Source organism: Dasypus novemcinctus, chromosome 12, assembly GCF_030445035.2.
Source record: "Dasypus novemcinctus isolate mDasNov1 chromosome 12, mDasNov1.1.hap2, whole genome shotgun sequence".
In the NCBI taxonomy this organism is placed as follows: domain Eukaryota; kingdom Metazoa; phylum Chordata; class Mammalia; order Cingulata; family Dasypodidae; genus Dasypus; species Dasypus novemcinctus.
The window spans coordinates 101,095,014-101,116,489 of NC_080684.1; the positions used below are offsets into that span (position 1 = coordinate 101,095,014).

The following is a 21,476-nucleotide window of genomic DNA, read 5'->3' on the forward strand; positions in this document are numbered from 1 at the left end:
ACCTTATCCAGTTTTATTAACCACAACTACAGCAGTAAAACCAAAGGGGATTGACCCTTGGTCCACTGTCACAAGTGAAATGTACTCCAAGCTCCTGGGAGGTCACTTCCATTTCAGACTTCAACTTAAAATTGACACAAGGATTCCAGAAGTAGACAGCATCTGCCCAAGACACTGGAATGAGTAGATGACATCCAAAATCCCCTGCTGGATTTCTTTTTCTTATTCCCTGACTCTTCCTTTAAACCATCTGTCTAAACGTTCTAGTATTCATTTCATATCCTTTGCAATGCCCGAAGTCCATTCCCAATAATACCCTACCTTCACCATGATGTTCTTTTATCTCCTCTGTACCTTTGTCATCTTACCTTGAACATGATTCTTTCATCTTTAAAGCCCGCCATATTGCAAATAAAACCAGTCAGAGTAATTGCTGGGTCTGTGCCCATCCTCCACTTAGCCCAAAATAGGCATTCCTCTAATAACCATCCCCCCTACACTTGCAGACTTGGCCCTGATGTACCGGATCAGATGTACCGGATCAGATAGATCTTTTTGCAATCACTCTGAGCTGCACCTTAAGAATCCCCAAGACTGGGATTACAAATTGGCCTCTTTAACCCAAGGAACATAGTCTTTTACTAGAAACCAGAGAGATGACAACGGCCACCCTGTGGGGGATAGTAAATGTTCAGTTTCTATATGATAAGACTCCTTTTACTTTCATAAAACAGGAGCATACTGTACAGGCCAGAACCCCTTTAGAGAGACCATTTTTTCCCAAGTACCCCAAGATTTTTGTTTTGTTTTTCCCACTTTTTAATTTTTTCCCCATATATTTTTTAAAGATTTATTTATTTATTTCTCTCCCCCCCACCCCAGTTGTCTGTTCTCTGTCTATTTGCTGCATCTTCATCTTTCCGCTTCTGTTGTTGTCAGCCGCATGGGAATCTGTGTTTCTTTTTGTTGCGTCATCTTGTTGTGTCAGCTCTCCGTGTGTGCAGCACCATTCCTGGGCAGGCTGCACTTTCTTTCGCGCTGGGTGACTCTCCTTACGGGGCGCACTCCTTGCGCGTGGGGCTCCCCTACACAGGGGACACCCCTGCGTGGCGTGGCACTCCTTACGCACATCAGCACTGCACATGGGCCAGCTCCACACGGGTCAGGGAGGCCCGGGGTTTGAACCACGGACCTCCCATGTGGTAACGGACGCCCTAACCACTGGGTCAAGTCCGCTTCCCCCCCATTGTTTTAATAACATATGAACTTGTTCCACTAAAGGTAAAAATTTCTGGTGGGCTAAAGGTCAAGCAAAGAAAACTGTTAGTTAAATGGGACCAAGATCTCAGATAACCATGAAGATGATGATGGTCATGATCCTCCCTTTGGCGTTTACACCCCATTAGCTCTATAAGCCAATAGCCCATTCCCATAGATACCCTTATGCTCTTTAGGGATATTATCTTGTTTGTGGGCAGAAGGCATACAAAGTACCACCCATAAACCGGGTTGGTTCCTGTTATATAGTCTATGCTCATCCCCAAATGGCTATCTATGATAAGTCTCCAAGAGGGAAAATTAGAAACATGAGGGCTCTTATGAACTCTTCCCATACTACAGAAACACATGAAGAGACTATTACCAGACTAGAGATAGGTCTAAATGGATCATGGAAAAACCCATTAACCCAGACCAAACTCACTGGCTGTTCTGTTCTTGGTATTGTTCCCCTTGTCAATGGGGCAGCTATCTCTTGTATTGGAAGATACACTATAAGATTACAGATGGTATTAGGAAAGGTAGTTTAGAGTTAGAAAAATCTCTCCCACCTCGGGCAGGCTATCAGCTCACTTACTAGCTGACAAGGTATCAGAACTTCATAAAATGACTCTACAAAACCAACTGGCATCAGACTATATTCTGGCTTCCCAAGGAGGCGTATGTGCACTAGTGGCTACCCACTGCTGTGTATTTGTAAATGACAGTCAAAAGGAAATTACCAAGAGGTAGTGGCAGAGAAGCCCATGCTTGGGAAGCAGCCAAATCAGCTTAGACATCTCCTGAATCTGGTTGGTCTGAATCTCTTTTTAGTTCGCTTCTAGGATCATTGGGACCTTGGCTCAGAGACTAACATCTTTGGGGAAAAGGGATGGGGGGAAGGGGAGAAATTGATAATATTATATAGAGAAAGTCCTGGGGAACCCCTCCAAACCAAACCAAACCAAACCAAACCAAAACAAAACAAAACAAAACCCTTTGTCTTAACTTCTTCGAGCTCTCTCTTGATTTTTCTTTTCTCTTTTGATAAAAGTTCATTACATTTGACCCAATACAAAATAAAGCCCTCCTGCCCTAAACTGGTCCCTATAAGCTGGACAAATCCATGTCCAATCAAAAGGAGTCAAGCTAACTCCCTTTATATGGCTATAGAAAAAATCATTTGCCATCCTTAGAAGACTGAAGCTACTTCCATTTTTACACCTAATCAGACTTCCTTGCTGCAGCAAAACTTTTGGTGTCCCAAATAAAATGCTGTAATCTGCAAACTCAACTCTGATTTGCCTTTTGACAGGGGCAACTCCATCTCTTCATTTGCTCAGGCTCAAAACCCTGCAGTCATCCTTGACTCCTATCCTTCTCTGACACCCCACGTCCCAGTCCTCAAGAAATCAAGCCGGCTCTACCTTCAAAATATATCCAAAATACCACCCCTTCTCACCACCACCACTGCTACTGCTCTAGCTCTGGGATTACTGCCTCTTACAGTTAATTTTCAACCCAGCAGCCAGGGTTATCCTTTGAAAGTTTAAGTCGGATCATATTGTTCCTATGCTTATAACCAGGCAGTAGCTCCTTTTTCACAATGGCCCACGATGTCCAGACGGGCTTCATCTTCTATGTCTCTTCTCCCGGCTCCCTCCGGGGCAGCCACCTGTGGGCAAGTTTTACCTTGAGAACTCTGTAGCGGCCTTCCTGGCGGATTCCCCTGGGATAGCCACACATTTCTTTCCCTCACCTCTAGCTTATGCTCAAATGCCATCTCAAGGCGCCTCACTCTGCGGGCCCCATTTAAAATGACAGTCCAACCCCTCCCCACCCCCTGCCCTCCTCATCCATCTCGCTCTCCTTTTTTCCCCCCTAGCACTTTTCACCTCCCAACCTGCTATTAAATCCGTTCATTAACCTCCATAAGTATAAGGACCTTGGCGGGCTTGGCTCAGTGAACTGTCTGGCCCAAAGTACCTGGAGCACTGTGTGGGCACTCGGTGAATTATTTGGTGAATTAGCAAACAATACTACTATCAAAAGTGACCGTCGCCCACCGACTGTACAAACCAAGTCAATCTCATCGGCTGGAGTGGAATTCGTGGCTTCCATTTCACAGGTGAGGAACCTGAGGTTGGAACGTTGTGGCCACGTACCCCACCTTCGCACACCTAGTAGATGGCAGAGAAGGGACTTGAATCCGGGTCTGGCGGTGGAGCTGGCGCTTTTTCCTTCCTGGTCCTGTGGCCGCCTCGCCTCTGTTCACGTAGGCCTGACAATGTTGTGAAGCGTGTGGCACACATTCCCCTACTTGTTTGTTCCTTCCTGCCTTCGTTGGTTCAACTACTCCGAGCCGCCTCCCCTCTCCCGCCCAAACGCCGGGGGGCGCGCGGCGCCGGGGACCCCCGCGGACGCTCGGCCGACAGGCCCGCGCCCCCTCTCCTCAGCGGCTCCTCCGCGCCCAGCGCCGGCGGCCGCCTGAGCCCGGCTACCCCTTTCGAGCCGAAACCGCACAGCGCCCCGGGCCCCGGCGGGCCGAGGCGGCCCGGGCGCCCCCTGCCGCGCCCTGCGCCTCCCCAGGCCGCCAGGCGGCGGGCGCGCGGGCGCGGGGCGAGCGGGACCCGGCCGAGGCCCGGAGGCCCGAGGCCGAGCCGGAAGTGGGGGCGCGGGGAGGCTGCTCGGCTGGAGCGGTCGCCGCTGCCACGGGGGGAAGACGCCGGCCTTCCTCTCGGTTTTCTCCACCCCGGGCCGGGCCGCGGGGCCCAGCGGTGGAGGAAGGGCGGGCCTCCCCGCCGGCCCCCCACCCCAGCCGCCTCCTCGCGGCCCGCGCCCTAGCGCCTCCCTCCAGCCCGATCCTGCCTCGCAGGAACCAGGGGAGACTCCTCCCCAATAGCCTCGGGCTTTTTTCCTTCATTCTCTGAGGAGCTGTTTTGGGGTTGGGGTGTGGGGGGGTGGTGACTGATCACACACGCCCTTGGCCACCCGCTCGATGTGGCTTTTTCTAGACTATTCCTTGAGCCAACACACATTTAGTAAGGGCATCCTCTGTGCCAAACCCCTGCCAGGGCGGGGGGCGCCTGGAGGAGCCAGAAAGGCCCCTTCCCTGCTGGAGAAACTGGAAAGGCCGACGGGGGGGTGAGGGGGGGGGGTGCAGCAGATGTGGGAGAAGCCAGGGGCTGTGGGGACCCAGCCTAGGGGGACCGGGAAAACTGCCCAGAGAGGTGTGGGTGATAAATGAGCTGTGTCTGAAGGGAAGCTCATTAATGCGAGGCCTGAAGTGCCTGCTCAGAGAGGGACCCTGCCCTGAGGGCTTGGGTTTCCTGGAGACAGGGCCCTGGTAGCTGCTCCCTGCCTGGTGTCACGTCCAGGCCCCCCAGGGAGGAGGCCTGGGCAGTGGCCTGAGGGTTGTGATGTTGCAGCTGTGTACCTGGGAGCCAGAAAGGACACCCCCGTTTTAGATAGGCTCAAAAGACTGACTTATAGGCTACAAAATATTCGTGGTTGTTGGCTCTGAGTTGTAGGTTGCAAATTATTTGTTCAGCCTTTTTTATTATCGAGAATTTTGTCCACATACAGAAAAATTGGCAGAAGGGTATTCGTCAGCCAGTCCCAACAACCGTCAATCTGTTTTCATCCACTCCCCTTGAGGTATATCGTGCAGAAGCAAATCCCAGGCCACATACCATTTCTTCCCTCAATATTTTGTGTTTGTCTCTAAAACACACACTGTATCTAAAATATACATATACACACATATCCACAATACTATTATAACAACCAAAAAGGGAGATAGTGATTCCTTAATATCATCAAATTGCAGTCAGTATTCATATTTTCAATTGTCTCATAAATGACTCAGATGTTTCCATTTAAATAATTTTACCAGCACCACCACCTACATGGCTCCCTTATCTGTTTGGTCATTGTTTTTTGCTCCTTGACTGCTTGTTTGTTTTTTCTTTAGGAGACATCAGAAATCAAACCTGGGACTTCCCAAGTGGAAGGCGAACATTGAACTGCTTGAGCCACATCCACTCCCCAGGTTTTTTTATTTTTTAAATAGGATAAAAGTAAGGCCCACCCCATACAATTAGTTGATAATGTCACTTAGGTTTCTCTTTCTCTTTCTTTCTTTCTTCCTTTCTCTTTCTTTCTTTTTCTTCCTTTCTTTCTTTCTTTTTTAAATGGGCAAAGGACTTCAACAGACATTTCTCCAAAGAAGATACACACATGGCCAAGAAGCACACGAAAAGATGCTCAAAATAACTGGTTATCAGGAAAATGCAAATCAAAACCACAACAATATATGGCCTCAAACACACCAGAATGGCCAATATTAAAAACAAAACAGGGAAGCAGATGTGGCTCAAGCGATCAGGCTCCATCTAACATATAGGAGGCCCAGGGTTTGATTCCTTCTGGTGAAATCAAACTGGCCCACGCAGCGAGCTGGCCCATGAAGGAGTGCTAGCTAGCCCATGCAGGAGGGCTGGCAGGCGCGGAGAGCTGGTGCACTAAGATGATGTGACAAAAAGAAGCACAGAGGAGAGACAATAAGCAGACCAGGGAGTTGAGATGGCACAAGAGATTGAGCACCTCCTTCCCACTCCAGAAGATCCTGGAATCAGTTCTAGAGCCACCTAAAGAGAAGACAAGCAGACACAGAAGAAAACACAGTGAATGGACACAGAGAGCAGACAGCAAGGGCAAAACAACGAGAGGGTGGGGAGAAATAAAAAAATAAATCTTTAACAAAACAAAGCAACAACTACAAAAAAAAAAAAACGAAGAACAAAAAATAAGTATTGGCAAGATTGTGGAGAAATAGAAACCCTTATAAACATGTATCTTAATTTAATCTAGACCATACTACACATTTTTCTTCAACTTTGTTGTTATAGTCAACAATATAGGGAAACGGACTTTGGCCCAGTGGTTAGGGCGTCTGTCTACCATATGGGAGGTCCGCGGTTCAAACCCCGGGCCTCCTTGACCCGTGTGGAGCTGGCCATGCACAGTGCTGATGTTCGCAGGGAGTGCCCTGCCACACAGGGGTGTCCCCCGCGCGGGGGAGCCCCACGCGCAAGAAGTGCGCCCGTGAGGAAAGCCGCCCAGCGTGAAAGAAAGAGCAGCCTGCCCAGGAATGGCGCCGCCCACACTTCCCGTGCCGCTGACGACAACAGAAGCGGACAAAGAAACAAGATGCAGCAAATAGACACCAAGAACAGACAACCAGGGGATGGGGGGGAAATTAAATAAATAAATAAATCTTTAAAAAAAAAACAAAAAACAATGTACTTGAATATCCCTCCCTGTCTCTAAATCCAGAGATTTAACATTCCTTGCTTTTTGAGTGCTACATGGTATTCTAAAGCATGGATGCATATTTATTCCCCTGTAATTGGCATTTAGTTTTTCTGCAATATTGTACAAGTTTGTAGTGATTATAGCACAATAATATGTGTCATACACCTTTCATTACTTGTGTAAATATTTTTGTAGTCTAGCTCCCTAAAAGTAAAATTAATAAGTTAAAGGTATTACACACTAAAAAATTTGGTCCTACCAAATTCCTCTCCAAAAATACTGTATACAATTCCCCTAACATTATATATGAGCATATCGTTTTCCCTACACTCACCAGCAATGTACATGTTAGAAAGGGGTTGTCATACTTGAAAATCGCTCTTCATACTCCTGTATGTCCCTAGCCACAGTCTTTTCAGATGCTTGTATCCTCTTTCATAGTCTTGGTCTCAGAAGGCAAACTTAGCTTCTCATACTCTTTTTTTTTTTTGGTAGAAACTGAGGATTGAACCTGGGACCTCGTACATGGGAAGCAGGCACTCAACCACGGAGCTACATCTACTTCCTGTCTCCCAGTCTTAAATGTTATTTTCTGCCTCCTGCTATGTATTTGCTGACACTTTCCTTCTATTACATTTCTTTTTTATTTTTTTAACTTTTTTTATTATTGTCTTTCTTTTTTAAAAAGATTTATATTGTCTTTCTAATGGCCATCTATTTTATATTAGCGTTTCTCATCTTCCTGATCTCCTTGACTCTTGACTTGAGAATAAAATCATATTTTCTTGTCAGATATTTTTATCGATTGGCAAAGTCAGGCAGCACGATGGAAAAGCAATCATTATAAAGAAGGTGAAATTTGGGGTGCCTCCTAATTTCCTAAAGAGAGAGTTATCTGAGAATAGAGTTCATTGCAGCATGATTGTCTCAAAGCATGGGGTAGATAATCTTTGCACCAGTATCCTCAGTAAACTGTATGTCTTTGTGGTGGGATTAACTACTACATATGGATGAACTTGTTCAATAGTTTTCTTTAGCCAGTTAATAAAAATTGGAATCAAATAATTGAGCTCACTGAGTGATTTTTAATATTCTCTTTAATCAAAGGTAAGTTTCTAAGAGAAATAGAGTTGTCAATAATTTTATCTTGGCACAAAGTTTTTTGTTTTTTTTTTTTTCTTTTTAAGCAAAAATCAAATTGGGAGATTTGATGTCTTCTACTTCCCTCTCATCATTTATTCAGACTGGCAATTGTAATCTCCTATACAAACATAGAAGAACACTTATTGCATAATAGGAGCTGTCAAAATAATGTTTTCCTATTGTTTTCAGGAACTTTTATGACCCACATGCAAGCTGAAAGGTAAGATTGTATACCTAGATTGGGTTTATTAAGGTTTCAAATTATGATATAATTGTTACAGCATTAGAATTTATTTTTTTTTACTTGAAACTAATAAGTGCAACATTTATTACAATTTTCTTGGCAATTGCCATATAAGATATATTAGTTTTATGCCTGGGTGTGATATTATCTATATTTCACACACATACACACATAGAAAGAGAATACTTAATTGTGTAGTTCAATAGGAAAGATCTATCAGCATATTGATGAGTATCAGCAGTCGGATCAAATAACCTTTGGTGTCCAAACCGAAAAGGTAAACAAATACTCTTCATTGACTATGTAAGTTTTTACCTTTGGAGGTGAAGATTTCCTTAATCATAAAACATAGATGAAGAGCTGGCATTGGTGGCCTTGTGTTAGGTGAGCTTATTGACCTTTCCCAAATAAAGGACTTCATCCTCATCAAGAAGAATCAAAAAGCAAGGAAATCCTCTATCTCTGCATTGTCAGCTTTGTACTGTTGCTTGTCCATTTGTCTTTCCTTAAAATATTTGATGCAGATTGAACAGATAGGGCAAGAGACAACTTTAAAATATGGTCTTTTCATCGCCCAGTCGTAACTCAACTGAGGCCATGAGGTTTTCCTTCATATTCTTCATTGTCACCAACATGCCAGTCTTCGCCGGGTGTTAGGGAATGTTACTCACCTCTTTGTCTCCTGCCATGGCTCCCCAAATATGTTAGCAGAACACTTTCCTGGCTTGATCCTTTCATGTGATCCTTTCATGTGATTTCATGTGATCCTGGCTTGATCACATGAAAGAACTCAGAGATGTGCCAGTTTAAGAAGACCAGAACAAGAGTTTATTAAGAAACATGAAAAAGGAAAAGTACACATCCAAGACATGGGTGCGGGTGTCCTGCAGGGTGAGATGCATCTATTTAAGTTTTTTTTATCTGAAGTTTCCCCCGCCATCTTTTTTATTTTCTTTGCAAATGTATCATTGGTTCTTTCATATCCCACAGTAGATTTTGCTGATGGCATCTCTATGTAGAGTTTAACAGACACCTCTGTCTTTTGTATTTCCTGTAAATTGATAGCTTAATCTAAGGCCTGATCAGATTCAGGTTGGAGTGTGTGTGTGTTGTTTTTAAATTTGGTTTCATTCTGTATTGTCATCTTTAAAAAATATTTTTAAATTAAAGAATTGTAGGTTTACAGAAAAATCATGTAAAAAATACAGCATTCCCATATTACACCCCTCCCCCATTATTAACATCTTACATTAGTGTGGTAGTTTGTTATAATTGATGAAAGAACATTTTTAAATTGTGCTATTAACTATAGACCATCATTTACAATAGGATTCGCTTTGACAAGATAGTCATAGGAAGTGTTGTGACTTCATTGGGAGGCCGATAATGTCTGTCAGTCTCTGTGTGACGTTAGTTGTTCAATGCTTGGGTCCCTTGGTTCATGAGGAGTTTCAAGATGAAGCTATTTTAATTTGATCATTCTTCCTTCTTTTGTTAGCTAAACCACTTCTACAAAGAGAAATTTCCTCATCAGCTGATTCCTCTGAGGCACAGATCATAAAGTCAGAGCAGAATGGATGCTTCACTCTTACCTCTATTTAGCAGCCATCAAAATAATGAATTGGCTCCCAAACACTCACCAATGGAGGCAAATTCAGGTTTTTTATTTTTATTCCTTTTTGTATTATTGGGTACTCATGGATTTAACCATTTGATACACTGTAATCCATTACAGTTCTCTTTCTTTTTGCTGCTCAGATGCCTCCATCTTTGGTTTGTGGGAGCCTCTTCAGATGGGTTCTTGAGTCCTTTGGACACAACCCTAAGATTTCTTGCTAGCTTCTTTGCTAGCTGCTCTTTCAAGATGTTCTAGACTCCCCTAGTATTCTGCCCCAGAACTGGAATCAGCTATTTCTCTAAGGAGCCACATTCCTTTTAGTGGAAAAAGTTGCAAAAATAGTATAGAGGATTCTCTTATATTCTCTTACTCGCCTTCCCCTAATTATATAACCATAGTACAACAATCAAAACATAGACATCACCATTGGTACAATAGTCTTAATTAAACTACGGACTTTATTCAGCTTTCACTGGTTTTTCTATTGCCATGCTCTCTTTTTTTCTGTTCTACGATCCAATCCAAAATCCCACATGGCATTTAGTTGTCACGTTTCCTGAGTCTCTTTCCCAATGTGACAGTGGTTGGGTCTTTTCGTATCTGTCATGACCTTGACACTTTTGAAGAACACTGGTCAGGTGTTTTGTAGCGTGTCCTTCGGTCTGGGTTTGTGAGATATTTCCTCTCCACTAGATTGAGGTTACTCCTTGTGGGGAAGGAGAACACTAATGGCCGGCCCTTCTCAGCACCCTCAGGGTACGTGCTGTCGGGGTGTCTTACTCCTGGTGTTGTCAATCACTTGGTCAAGATGGGGTCTGCCAGATTTCTCTGCTATCCCATTATTTTTCCCTTTGTATTTAATAAATATCTGGGGGTGATACTTTGAGACTAGGCAAATTTTTGCCCACTAATTTTAGTATCCATTTTAGATCTTGCATGCAGTAATTATTATTGTAGTGGTCTAATGGTGATTTTCTATTTCCCTCATTCCTTCTGCATTTATTAATTGGAATAACCCTATAAGAAAGAGCTGTCCCTTTCCCCTACCCATTTATTTATCTATTTAATTATTCATTTATATCAGTATGAACTCATGGGTATTTATTTTATTCTGAGTTGTCATCCAGTACTGTTGCAAGTAAAATAGGTTTTTTTTCCCCACGTTTTTTTAAAAGCAATTTTATTGAGATATATTCACATACCAATCAATCCATCTAAAAGTATACATTCGGCGGCGGACTTGGCCCAGTGGTTAGGGCGTCCATCTACCACATGGGAGGTCCGTGGTTCAAACCCTGGGCCTCCTTGACCCGTGTGGAGCTGGCCCATGCGCAGTGCTGATATGCGCAAGGAGTGCTGTGCCACGCAGGGGTGTCCCCCGCATACGGGAGTCCCACGCGCAAGGAGTGCGCCCCGTAAGGAGAGCCACCCAGCATGAAAGAAAGTGCAGCCTGCCCAGGAATGGTGCTGTGCACACGGAGAGCTGACACAGCAAGATGATGCAACAAAAAGAAACACAGATTCCTGTACCGCTGACAACAACAGAAACGGACTAAGAAGATGATGCAGCAAATAGACATAGAGAACAGACAACGGGAGGGGGGGGGCGGGGAATGGGAGAGAAATAAATCTTAAACATAAAATAAAATAAAAGTGTACATTCAGGGCAGCAGATGTGGCTCAGCAGATGGAGTGTCTGCCTACGATACAGGAGGTCCAAGGGTTCAATGCCCAGGGCCTCCTGGCTTGTGTGGTGAGCTGGCCCACGCACAGTGCTGCTGTACACAAGGAGTGCTGGCCCATGCAGGGCTGGCCCATGCAGGAATGCCCCTGCGTAAGGGTGCCCCCTGTGCAAGGAATGGCCCCCGTGCAAAGGAGAGCTGTCCCATGTGAAATCGCAGCCTGCCCAGGAGTGGTGCCACACACACACGGAGAGCTGGTGCAGTGAGATGACCCAACAAAAAGAGACACAGATCCCCAGTGCCACCTGATGAGAATACAAGTGGACACAGAAGAACACACAGCAAATGGACATAGAAAGCAGAGACAACAGGGGGGAGAGGAGAAGGAGAGAAATAAAGAAATAAATCTTTTAAAAAAGTGTTCATTCAGTGCCTTTTGGCATAATCAGAGTTATGCATTCTTCATCATCAATTTTAGAGCATTTTCATTACTCCTTAAAGAAAAACACCCTACCCTTAGTAGCCACCTCTCAATCCTGCTATCCTTCCCCTGCCATACATAACCACTAGTCTAATTCATCTCTATAATATAACAGGCTTTTTTTTTTTTTGAGGTACTGGGGTGGGGGATTGAACCTGGGACCTCATATGCAGGAAGCCAGCGCTCAACCCCTAAGCCACATCGGCTCCCTATAATAGGCTTTTTTTTTTTAGGTTTTATTTTATTTCTCCCCCCCGCCCCCTTGTTGTTTGCTCTTGCTATCCGCTCTGTGTGTCTGTTTGCTGTGTGCTCTCTGTGTCTGCTTGTCTTCAGAACCAAACCTGGGACCTCCCATGTAGGAAGGAGTTACCCAATGGCTTCAGCCACATCAGCTCCCCACTTGTTGTGTCTCTCATTGTATTTTCTTTTTCTTTTCTTTTTTTTTTAAGATTTATTTATTTATTTAATTCCCCCCCTCCCCCGGTTGTCTGTTCTCTGTGTCTATTTGCTGCGTCTTGTTTCTTTGTCTGCTTCTGTTGTCAGCGGCACAGGAAGTGTGGGCGGCGCCATTCCTGGGCAGGCTGCACCCTCTTTCGCACTGGGCGGCTCTCCTTACCGGGCGCACTCCTTGCACGTGGGGCTCCCCTATGCAGGGACACCCCTGCGTGGCACGGCACTGTTGCGCTCATCAGCACTGCGCATGGGCCAGCTCCACACGGGTCAAGGAGGCCCAGGGTTTGAACCACGGACCTCCCATGTGGTAGATGGACGCCCTAACCACTGGGCCAAGTCCGTTTCCCTCATTGTGTTTTCTTGTTGTGTCTCCTTGCGCTATCCTGTTGCATCAGCTTGCTACGCCAGTCTGTTGCATTAGCTCACTGTCTTGCTTGTCTTCTTTAGGATGTACCGGGAACTGAACCCAGGACTTCCCATTTGGTAGGTGGGCACCCAACTGCTTGAACCACAACTGCTTCCCCATAATAGGCTTTTTTTTTTTTAATTATTATTACCCCTATTTCACAAAAGAGGCAACAGACTTAAATAGATTTTTTTAAAAAGATTTATTTATTCCCTCCCGCCCTGTTCCCCCTGTTGTCTGCTCCCTGTGTCCACTCGCTGTGTGTCTGCTTGTTTTCTCATTAGGTGGCTCCAGGAACTGATCATGGGACCTTCTGAAGTGGGAGAGAAGCAATTACTTTCTTGTGCCATCTCAGCTCCCTGTTCGGCTACATCGTCTTATTTTCTCTCCTGTGTGTTTCTTGTTGTGTCATCTTGCTGCGCCAGTTCTCCATGTTGGCAAGCAGTCCTGTGCAGGGCAGCTTTCCTGTGCGGGTTGGCATTCCCACGCAGGGCAGCACTCCTGCACGGGACTGCATTCCCTCTTGGGCCGGCACTCCACATGGGTCAGCTCACTGTGTGGGCCTGCTTGCCCTCACCAGGAGGCCCTGGGCATCAGACACTGGACCTCTATATGGTAGACAGGAGCCCAATTGGTGGAGCCACATCTGTTTCCCTATAATTGGCTGTTGGCCTCCGCTGCGGCACTGCAGGCGGGTCACTGCAGGCGAGTCGCTGCCGGGGATCGGGCCTACGCCACGGCCTGACCGGGGCGGCAGCGGGCGGCTCAAGGCTTGGTGGGGACGCGCGGTTCGATGGAGGAAAAACCACGGAGACGAGGTCTATGCGCAGGTCTGATTTTATTCGGGAAGTACATGGGGTTTTATAGTGTCATGGAGGCGGGGAGGTTGTGGGAGGGGCATGTCCGCGGGGCAGCTGAGGATTGGCTGCAGAGGCAAGGGCGGACCTGCGGTTTATGACGTAAGCCATTGATGGCAGAGGGGGTTGTTTCCGAGGTTGTGCCGGGGCGGATACGGGATGAGAGCAGTTGAAATGAGGCGGGGAGAACAGCGATCGGCTGGGAGGGGGAAGATAACAGTGGCTGGGAGGAGGGGCGGAGGGAGGCAGCAGCACAAACTGCTGCTGAGAAGGGCCATAATACAGGGAGGTTACGAGGAACAGGTGGGCAAAGTGTAAGGAAGCGAAAGGCAGGGTGGGAGCAGGGGACAATTGGCTTTTTTTTTTTTTAAGATTTATTTTTATTTATTTCTCTCCCCTTCCCTCCCCCCCCCCCCCCCGCCCCGGTGGCTGCTCTCATGTCCATTCGCTGTGTGTTCTTCTGTATCTGCTTGCATTCTTGGCGGCACTGGGATCTGTCTCTTTTTGTTGCATCATCTTGCTGCATCAGCTCTCCTTATGTGCAGCGCCACTCCTAGGCGGGCTGCACTTTTTTCACTTGGGGTGGCTCTCCTTGCAGGGCACACTCCTTGAGCGTGGGACTCCCCTACACTGCTGCGTGGCATGGCACTCCTTGTGTGCAGCAGCTCTGCGCATGGGCCAGCTTACCACACGGTCCGGGAGGCCCTGGGGTTCGAACCCTGGACCCCCTATATGGTAGGTGGACTCTCTGTCAGTTGAGCCACATGCACTTCTCTACAATAGGCTTTTTAATAAATGTCTCTGGAAGAAAGCAAGGCAAACAGAGAAGGAGAAAGAAGAGAAGATATTGCAGTGGAACTTGTCCCTCTTATTCATTTACATTTTTTTAAGCAAATCAATTTTATTGGAACAAATTAATAAAGCATACAGTTCCTTCAAATTATTCAATCAATGGTATTTGATATAATCACATAGTTGTCCACTTATTACCACAATCATTATTAGAGCCTTTTCATTATTTCAATAATAATATAATGAACAAAAAACAAATAAACAAGAAAATTCTCCACCTCTCAATCTCTCTCTGTTTCCCCTGCTGTCCATAGCTGCTATTTCTGGCTTCATTTATATTTAATGAATCTTTATCAGAACACACTATGTAGGTCAGGCCAAGTGTCCCACTCCATCCATATGTTGGTGGGCGTGGCCTTCCTATAAGGTAAACCCGATTGGGTTGGAGGGCACCCCCCTGCCCTGGGAGCCCCCATGGGCTGTCTCTCATAGTCTCATGGGCATTTTTCTCTCTGTCCTCAGGACCCCCCCTGGCCAGGGCAGGTCCAGGGAATGCTGGTTCCTTTAAATCAGGTCCTGTCCCTCCTGAGCCTAAACCCCACAAAGTCTCCCCATCTCAGAAAGCTCATACGCTGAGGCTCCCTCCTGGTCCCCTGCACCCTCTCTGCTCCTTTCTCACTCAGCTCTGGTCACTTTGGCTCCAATCTGTCCTGATGCAGTTTCTTGGTACTGGCCTGGGCTGCTCTTCCCTTGGATATCTGCATGGCTCCCCAGGCCCTCTCCTCCTTCAGGTCTTGAATGACACCCTTCTCAGTGACAACTTCCCTGACCACCCTGCCCAAAACTGCCACCTCTCCTCCCACATGGCCCACTCCCTTCTGGCCATAGCGTTATATATTTTTCCTATGTGTTCATCTTCTGTCTCCTTCCACTAGAATCTAAGCTCCAGAAAGGCAGGCTCTTCATTGCCTAGGACAGTGTGTGGAGGGGAACAATTACAACACTGTGTGAAAACCCAGAGCAGGTGGTCAGGGAGGGCTTCTCAGAGGAGGTAGCCTCTACGCCCAGAGCTAAAGGTTGCATAGGTGTTAGCAAGGAGCACGGAGGTCAATGTCAGGGCAAGTAAAGAACCTGAAACTATTGCATCACTTTTACCAAAGTCCAACGAGCATCTCCTATGTGCCAGGCCCTGGAGACACTCGCCAGGCAGTAGCACCCAAACCTGACAGCCCCTGCACTCATGGGGAGACGATGAGCCAGTAAAAGGAGTGAATGTCTAATTCCACACGGTGGCACATGCTGGGGAGAACACAGAAGGATGCAGATCTGGGAAGGCCTGTTTGTTGGGAGCAAACTTTAAGGTGAGTAGGGGAAAGGGAGGGGAATGACCAAAGGATATTCTTTCATGGGCCCTCAGGTGGGTAAAGTGAGGCACCAAAGCCAGAGAGAGAAAACGAGGAGGGTCAAATTTTGCTGAATTTGGTCTTTATCTCCAGCACAAGAAGCCATTGAAGGGTTTCTTTGTTTGTTCTGACATGTGACCATTGAAGGGTTTTCAACCTACATAGGACACAACAGAACTAGGAAGATTCCATGTACTTGTCACCCAACAATGTCTAGTTCTGAGCTTCTTTTCAATGATCTCTTTTCCTTTGGCATCAAGTCACATTTCCTCTGAGTCCTGATAATTGAATAACGTGGCACGAGTGGGAGGCCCCAAAGCGCACCAATTCCCCATGCGCTGCATCTCTCACTCATCCCGCAGGTCCATTCCTCTTCTTTGCATTTATCATCATTTATAATTACATATTTATGTGAGTACTTACTTGCTTATAATGTCTGTTATAGGGGGATTATATACTTCCATTCCTTCTATTCATTTCCAGAATAAATGCCCAATATTTACTGAGCAATTGCTTTGTGGTCAGCTTTGTTCTGAACACGTTGAAAATCATTTAAATGCATCGCTGACAGACCTGGAGAAGCTAATGTCTGCTGCTAAAGTTTGCACTACAGATGCACGAAGAAGGTCCTGGCACTTTCTGTCTGGTTGTGCCAGCCAAGATTGAATGGGGGAATACAGGGAATTCTAGATACATGGGGAAGGGGAAATAATCTTTGCAACTCAGAAGTAAACTTAAAAACAGAAAGAAAAACAAACACCCTCAGTTAACCCTGACACCTACTTTATGAAGCCATACTTCTTTACCCCCGCTTTACAGGTGAAAAATCTGAGACCTTTAATATGGGATCATACTTCACGGCCATCCTGGAACCTTCTTTTACGGAATTTTTTAAAAAAGATTTATTTATTTATTTCCCCCTCGCCCTTCCCCTTCTCCCCGCCCTGCTGTTTTTGCTCTCTGTGTCCATTTACTGTGTGATCTTCTTTCTTTCTTTCTTTTTCTTTTCTTTTTTTTTTTTGTCTTCTCTTCTCATCTTTCTCCTCTAGGATTCACCTGAATTTGATCCTGGGGATCTCTGATGTGGAGAGAGGTTCCTTGTCAGCTGTGCCACCTCAGATCCTGGTCTCTGCTGTGACTCTCCCCTTCATCTCTCTTTTGTTGCGTCTTCATCTTGTTCCATGACTCACTTGCATGGGCACTGGCTCACCACGAGGGCACTCGGCTCACCACGCAGGCACTCGGCTCACCACACGGGCACTGGCTCACCGCATGGGCACTCAGCTCACCACGCGGGCACTCGGCTCACCACGCGGGCACTTGGCTCACCACGCGGGCACTGGCTCACCACACGGGCACTCGGCTCACCACGTGGGCACTCGGCTCACCATGCGGCACTCGGCTCACCACGTGGGCACTCGGCTCACCACGCGGGCACTGGCTCACCACGCGGGCACTCGGCTCACCACGCGGGCACTGGCTCACCGCGCGGGCACTCGGCTCACCACGCGGGCACTCGGCTCACCGCGCGGGCACTCGGCTCACCGCGCGGGCACTGGCTCACCGCGCGGGCACTCGGCTCACCGCGCGGGCACTCGGCTCACCGCATGGGCACTCGGCTCACCACGAAGGCACTCGGCTCACCACGCGGGCACTCAGCTCACCATGCGGGCACTCGGCTCACCGCACGGGCACTCGGCTCACCACTCGGCTCACCACGCGGGCACTCGGCTCACCACGCGGGCACTCGGCTCACCACGCGGCACTCGGCTCACCACGCGGGCACTCGGCTCACCACGCGGGCACTCGGCTCACCACCTCACCACGCGGGCACTCGGCTCACCACGCGGGCACTCGGCTCACCACGCGGGCACTCGGCTCACTGTGCAGGGACTGGCTCGCCAGGCAGGCATGCTTTCTATTCTGCTTTTTCACCAGGAGGCCCCAGGGATCAAACCTGACTCCTCCCATATGGTAGGCAGAAGCCCTATCCCTTGAGCCACATCCACTTCCCTGCTCAGTTTTAGAAATCGCTATCTGGTAGGTCTAGCTAGATGTAGTTCGCCTTTCAGTGTGTTGTAATACTCCAGTGTAGACCAGACTTTTTTAAAAGCTTTCTACCTTCTATTAAATGATCCCTAGTGTAGATACTTGCCCTTTTTAAGCTTTATTCTATTATATATTAAACCTTCCAATTTACTTAGCAAAAAACCCACCACCACGACCAGTGCTCTTTCCAAGTTTCTGAGGAGGGACTGGGGGGCTTTTATTGTAACCTCAGGTACCCTTAAATGGACTGGGTTGAAAAGACAAGGGAGGGTTGGGTGGCCTTCTCCAATTCCTTCAGCAGCCAGAGAAAACTGTCCTGCAAATCTGACCTTTCTCTGGGGTTTAAAAGTGCTCAAATGATGAAAAGTCTATCTCTTCGAGTCTTCCAGAAAGGAGACAAAGGCTGGAGCATGCCATCAGGTCACAGGGCTTTTGTTGTCAGCCCCATGATGGTGTAGCCAGGTTAGATCAGGGACAGATTTTTCTGGAGCCTTGGTTCTCCACCGCTTCTCTGCACTGCCGGTAGAGATTTGACACTCATCACCTCCAGGCTAATGCATACAAAGCCTCTGATGCCCTGCGCAGCCCTTGAGCCCCTTCTCTCATCTCTCCACCCCCCACACTGCCCCTCCCCCAGTCTCATGGCCATCCTTGGCTTTCCAGAGACACCTGAACTCCCCATATCTTTATACTTAGCACTACCAGATTTGGGGCCAGGGTCCGGGGAAGTTATTGGAGTGCTCCGGGTGAAAATAAAATAGGTCTGCGCTGGGTCAGCAGTGGTGGTGATGGTGGGTGAGGGCAGAGGCGAGGCCAGGTGGGAGAGGATTTACCGAGAGAATTTAGAGGTTTTTAGTGGGGAATAAATACACTAGGGCTAATCCACGTTCTGTTTGCCCCAAAGTGGTGACCAGCAGCATGCCACATTGTTTGGAGGCACTGAAGATTTGGCATGGGAGAACAATCACTCTGTGATGTCCATTGTTCTGAACACTTTGTGTTTTAGGAAAATGCTTCAGCCTGAAGGTAACAGGGGCCTCAGCCTGGTCCGGAGGGGGGTGAGTCTGGAGGGCCCCTCACCCCTGGGCTCTGCCACGTAGCCTGGCCCCGCCCAGCATCCTGGCAGCCATTTCGGTGATGCCTGAACCTCCCAGGCCCTTGCTGGCCGGGTAGATGTTCTGCTGGCCAAATCGCAGTGGCAGGGATAGGGTTGTTGCCATGGTAACAAGGTTGCGCAGGCAAATTCGCTCAGGCTCAGCTTCTAAACCCGGCTGGGAAGGAAGGAAGACCAGCTTACCAGGAGGTGGCCCACGGCCCTTCCAGGCCAGTGAGCCAAGAAAAAAGCCCACCTGTGAATTCTAAACACAAATCATAATGGCATCTGATGACCTAGGATGAAATCCCAGCTCTGACACTCACTGAGCTTTCTGGCTTTACAAGTTCCCGAATTTCTCAGTGCCACGTTTTCCCTGTAAAATGGATAAGTGAGTAGTTGAGATTATACATGGAGAGCCCTAGCTCATGCACGGCATGTGATAATTGTTAACAGATATCAAATCTCCTCCGCCTTCCTTCGATCCTTTGCAGAAAAGTTTGACAGGAAATCCAGAGGTGTCCTCATGCAGCAAACCCACAGCAAGAAGGTGGACTTGGGGTTTTCTGGACAGTCAAAAAGTCCCTGCTTGAGACGAGGAGGGGGCACATGGCTCCAGGTGGCCCTGTGTGGCAAGGCCGGGGGCCTCCTGGACCCTCTGCGCCAAGTGTCTACCCTCGGCCTGCCCTCAGCCTTCTCTGCAGATGTTGGGCAGCCAGATGCTCCTTATATGCTTACAGTGTGTCTTAGAATCTCATGGCACTCTAAGGGACAAGCTGTCCAATCTGCAATTCCCTCTTCCCTTTGTCCTTTCATTCATTCGCTCACTCATTCAACATAGGCAGTGCTGGATGGTAGGACGTGGGAGCCCAGTAAAGCCGTCTTGCCCTCTAGCTCGAAGTCCTTGCAGAGAAACCACAAGAACAAACAGGCAGCACACTTCCAGCGGTGGCCAGGGCTCCCCACGGACAGGGGAGGCCGGCGTGGGCAGTAGGCACCCCAGGTGGAAGGCACAGCTGTGGCAAGGACCGGTTAGATTTTGCTGCATCTGAAAACCTGCCTCAGGGGTGTGGCAGGAAAAAAAGGCTAAAATGTGGCTCAAGGCTTTGTACGGTGGATTTAATTCCGAGGGCCAAGGCAAGTCCCCCAGGGGCTTTAGGGAGGGTGGAGACCTTGAGATTTGCATTTTTAGGAAGATGCAGAGTAAGGATGGCTTAAAGGGAGACTCCACAGTCCCGGGTGGGGAGATGCTGGGAGTGGTGGGGCACCCAGCTGCCCTTGAGGTTGGGTGTGCCTAGCAGGGTGGGAAGCCGGTTGCCTAGAAGTACAACCGATGTGGGGTTCATCATGGGCTTTCTTTCACTTCCTGAGTGACCTGTCTGTGCCCCTCTCACCCGGCTGGCCCCTCTATATGAGAGCCTGAATTTAGCACCTGGCACAGCATGCACACTCTGGGTGGTAGCTGGGATTTATTTATTCATTATGGCTTTGTGGGGAGCACTCAGAGGGGAGAGAAAAAATGTCATCCACTCGCTCAGTGTACACGCTGGTTCCTCCCCACAGCTGGGGGACAGGTCCAACTCAGCCCAGGGCAGCGGGCAGGGAGCACCGAAGGCATAGGAAAGTCAGGCAGAAAAGGGATTTCCTTGGGAGCTTTACAGAATTCAGAGGTTTCATGAAAAAAGGATCTCTTATGAAGTCCAATGAAGGATCAGGGTCTGGCTTCTCAGAGCCAGAGGAGCTCATTATTTCGGAGGGGCACCAAGGTGTTTAGGCCACAGAGCCTTTTATAAAGCCTGTCAGAGAGCTCACGGCCCAGAGCAGGACGACCTGCGCAGGCTGGCTTCCGGCATCTTCCAGGGCCCACTTGCGCACCTGCAGAGGGGAGGTGTGGCTCCTTTATCAGCTTCTCCAGGGCGGAACTGCTGCCCTCACGCCTGCAGCCTCCACCCAGTGGGCCTGGTGCCAGCAGCCTCACTATTGATGCGATAAAGGGAAACCAGTGTGACTGGATTCGTCCCACACGGAGGCGCATTAGGGCACGTATTTGCCAGGTTTGTGTATTTCTCCCACAGGTGCCCCCTCAGGGAAGGGACCTGCGCCTTCTTTTGCGGCACAATGCCAAGCACACATGCTCTATTTTACACTGTCATCTCCATTCTCCAGAGGAGGAAACCAAGACTTGGAGAGGTGACTGGCTGAGGCACAGAAGTCCGGTGTGGAAGCGCCACCTGGGCTCCGCTCTGTCCCTGTGCCTCATCCCCCACCGCCCCCAGAATGGGGGAGGGGGCGCTGGGCACTCAGTTCAGTTCAATGGTGGGAAGAAATAAACGACTCAACCGTCCCGTCTGGGTGTCCAGCACCCGGTCTTCAGCCTTGCCGGGATTCCTTCCAGCAGCCACCCCCCATTCCCGCCGCACTCCGGGGAGCCCCCTGGCCTCCCCTCGCCGCGCCCAGCACCCGGCTCCCATACCCCCGGCAGCGGGGACGAGGGGTGGGGCTCCCCCCACTCTCCCAGCACACACTTCTGTCTCCTTTGCCTTCCAGGCAGGCCCCGACGGTCCCACCAAGGTCCTGCTGCTGAGCCGGCAGGAGTCGGGACACCGGCGCCATTTCTGGAGGCGGCGCTCAAGGCCCCTCCCGAGTGGCGGCGCGGAAAGGGACGCTCCACACCCCGTTTTT

The 21,476-nt window shown here is 48.5% G+C and overlaps 1 non-coding gene across 1 annotated transcript; it reads left to right on the plus strand.

Moving 5' to 3' along the window:
• Positions 1-16,208: 16,208 nt before the first annotated feature.
• LOC111762110 (small nucleolar RNA SNORA31) lies at positions 16,209-16,334 on the plus strand. The gene has a single exon (XR_002795313.1). It is a non-coding gene; the product is annotated as a small nucleolar RNA SNORA31 (small nucleolar RNA).
• Positions 16,335-21,476: the final 5,142 nt, after the last annotated feature.